This window comes from Ochlerotatus camptorhynchus, unplaced genomic scaffold, assembly GCF_037179485.1.
Source record: "Ochlerotatus camptorhynchus isolate MF236.1 unplaced genomic scaffold, CSIRO-AGI_Acam_v1.1 ptg000467l, whole genome shotgun sequence".
NCBI lineage: Eukaryota > Metazoa > Arthropoda > Insecta > Diptera > Culicidae > Ochlerotatus > Ochlerotatus camptorhynchus.
The window spans coordinates 1,419,786-1,423,803 of record NW_027040953.1 but is presented as its reverse complement, the minus strand read 5'-3'; positions in this window follow the sequence as shown (position 1 = coordinate 1,423,803).

Below are 4,018 nucleotides of genomic sequence, written 5' to 3'. Positions count from 1 at the left end.
CAAAGAACTCACCAACACTGGGAGACTGTGAGTTCCTGCCCACCTGTCATTTTCCATCGTGGTGTTGTTCCACCTTTGGTCGTTCAGTTTTCTTGACGAAATGCTGATGGATTTGATCGGGAGAGGGGTTATTTTGAATTTAGAGGGGAATGTGGGATAAGTTTGACAAGATCAACTTGACGTCGGGAAGGTCTATCATGGAAAAGAAGGGATCTTTAATAGGGAAGGGAATCGATCTCCTGCAGGTGTCGATTTATTGCGAGTGACTTACACTTCAGTGCTGGAAGTTGCAGCTTCAGGCCTCCATTATCTCTGCCCCGAGTAAGCTGCATCGTCGGTACACGGGCGATCATTCCTCTCCAAAGGAAGGCACCCATCGTTGATGTGATTTTCGCAGTGTGTACACCAAGGGTGGCAGTATGGACGAAAGATACCAAACCTTGGATGTGCCAAATGTATTTAGCATGATCACCTTCTGATGCAGTGTCAGCTTGCGCAGCGATTGCAGCTACATTTGATGCGCGAACTTCCCCACGAGCGCATTCCAGTTTGTCGTTGTCATTAACCGTATAGAGTTTGCGAAAACAACACCCAAGATTTTGACAACATTGGCTGTTTGAATTGGATCAAACCTACGTTTATAGCAACAATTGGTAGTTTAATTCATTTTAACAGAATGAGCATGGTTCATTTTAGTAAACAAACTAACACTCCTTCCGACTGTGACTATCATCCCAAGTAACCAAAAGTGTCGCATTCAACGATTAAAATCACTTCCAAGTTCTGTAAAGTTCAAATAAAGTTCCGCCAGTACTTTCAAGTTCCATAAAGTTCGAATAAAGTCCCGACAAAACTGTCAAGTTCCGTAAAGTTCAAATAAAGTTCCGATAGAACTTTCAAGTTCCATAAAGTTCAAATAAAGTTCCGGCAGAACTTTCAAGCCACATGAAGCAATCCGCACAAGTCTTTAATAGTAACAAAATTTAATACACGTTAATATGAAATGATCAGTGGCCCGAATATATCATAATTCTTTTATTAATGCAGTGCATCAATATTCTATCCAAACATAAAAAAAGAAGTTATTTCCTGGATTCGAACCCGTGTATTGGCATGCGATCTACGAACGCTAACTACTGCTCCACAAATGTGTCGGAATACCAGGCGGGAAAAGACCAATTTAAAATTCAACAAGGTGTTGTGTTTCGTATTCAAGTCAGTCAGCTGGCACTGAAAACTCCAACAGTAGGCGGGACAACAGCTCACTTTAATTTATCTCAGATGACGCTGCGGTTCGTGCTGGGGCTCTCACGCAGAAGGCTCCAATTCTTCTACTAATGCTGATAAATCAATAAACATTAATAACCTAACTTGCCTTTAGAAATAACTTTCATAAAAGTGCGAACTAAATATAGAATTGGTGTAGAGGACAAAAACCATTTTTATTTTTTTTTTTCTAAAAGTTCCGTTCAATTTCCGCCAGAAGCTGCTTGGAATGCTCTTCAATTATGATACCGGAACTTTCAAGTTCTTATAACGACTTAAAAATGAGGCTGCTTAGAATTCTATAGACCACCACCAACCAAGCTACTTAAGCCACAAATAGCCTTTTATCAGAACTTTTGGTTACATGGATTTGTTGTTAACATTCCATGTTTAGTGTTCAAGATGGCGATGAATGAAAAAACCCGTGCGCGAGCGGATTTTGTACGTACGTAATGCAAATCCTGACTTGTAAATACGGGAACTTGCAAAAAAAATTGATTTACCTAAATCCACTGTTCACGGTGTGCTCAATTCATTTTCGTAACGTTTGACGGTCGAGAGGAAACCGAGAAATGATGGACCGAAAGGTGAAGAGGATTGAAGGAAAACCCGAATCAAATCAAAACAGCGTTTGGGGCTGAAATCATATAAAGTAAAACTAGTTCCAAATCGCAACGACAAACAGAATTTGACAGGAAAATCACCGGCTTGACGTTTGTACTGCGAATATTTGACGAAGTTTTCATGCGTTGTTATGGACGATGAAACTTATGTCCTGGAGGATTTCAAGCAGCTTCCAGGGCTGGTTTTCTATTCTGCTATGGCCAAAAATGCTACAGCTGAGTATTTCAGGACGGAGAAGGCATTGATATTTCCCAAAAAATACCTTATTTGGCAAACAATTTGAACGTGGTGCCGAAAGAGTCAGGGTGCCTGCAGAAGCAATCGCTAGCCTTTATTAAAAGCCACAAAGAAAACCCTTTGTTCTGGCCCGATTTGGCATCATGTCATTTTGCTAAAACTGTGATGGAGTGGTACGAAGCAAATCAAGTGAATATTGTACCAAAAACCGCAAATCCGCCAAATTGTCCAGAGCCTCGTCCAGTCGAGAGATATTGGGCTCTGATGATGCGGAAGCTTTCTGGAAAGAAACAAGGAATCAAAGATATCAAACACTTCCGACAAATTTGGACAAAGACGACCACCACGGTATTTGAGGAGTTTGTTCAAACCCTATTAGATGGAGTTAAGCGCAAAGTTAGAAAATTTTATGCAAAAACCGAATAACTATGTTTTGACTTCGTGAATTTATAAATCATATCCCATGAATTTAAAATGAACAACTACAATTGAAATATAATGCTTTTTTTTTTGACTTTAAATTATCTTTATTTTTGGTATTTGTGTGGTTTTACATGTATGAATTAACAAGTGACACAGATGCGTCTTTTCAACTTTAGTTCATTTTAAATTTTTTAATTATTATTTAAAGTTTCTAGTCCTATCAGGCCTGTTTTTAAGAATGACCACCTTGGTGGGATTGGTTTGTTTTAAATTGGAAAAGGGAAACTACTTATAACTACTATTTACAACTACAACTAACCTACAACTACTATATGCACCTAACCTACTATATACAAATTGCTTATCGAAGCATGTTCTGATACATTACATTTTTGTGCAAATTTAGTCTTAATTTCGTTTATTCTGGAATCTATTTTGGCAATGCCTGCCTCTTCGTGTAAATTTGTTATTCTAGTGTCGAAAGGACGATCGAGTATCATCCTAAGCACTCTGTTTTGTGCCACCTGGACTTTGTTCCTGTGAGTTTGAGCACTTGATTCCCACACCGGTGCAGCGTAGAAAATTGCAGGTGCTATGATTTGATTGTAGACAGCCAGTTTGTTAACCTTAGAGAGGCGGGATCTGCGAGAAATCAGCGGATACAAACACCTAACTAAGCTTGAACACTTAACTAACGTCTTTTCTATATGCGAGCGGAACAGCAGCTTCTCATCGAATACCATTCCAAGGTACGTAACTTCAGCAGACCACTCAACCCTTGTGCCATCCATGACTACTGTGCAAGAAGGTGCCGGTATCAGTTTGGGTGATTGTCTATGGAGGAACATGATAGTTTGGGTTTTGGAGGCATTGATTTTGATTTTCCAAGTTTTTGCATAGTCAGCAAAGGTGTCAAGGCATCGTTGTAGTTTGTTTGTAATTTCGCGAGGCATTCTGCCCTTGACTGATATCGCGGTATCATCTGCGTACAGGAAAAACACGCAACCGTCTCCGAGGGGAGGAATGTCAGAAGTATACACGCTGTAGAGCAAGGGGCCCAACAAACTGCCTTGCGGAATGCCTGCCGGGATGGAAAATTTATCGGAGAGACAACCATTCAACGATACCTTGAACGACTTGTATATAAGTCCGTCATGCCAGACATTGTCAAACGCCTTTTCGACGTCTAGCAAGGCCATGGCTGTGGACTTGGATACAGCCTTGTTACTTCGAATGTTGTTCATCACCCGTACTAGCTGATGGGTGGTGGAGTGCCCCTTCCTGAACCCAAACTGTTCCGGTAGGAGAATATTGTTTTCCTCCACAAACTTGAGCAATCTATTGAGAATGAGTTTCTCGAACAATTTGCTCAGCGCTGAGAGGAGGCTGATCGGTCTGTAGCTTGATGGCAATGCTGGATCTTTACCGGGTTTGCGGATCGGTATTATTCTTGCTATCTTCCAGATGC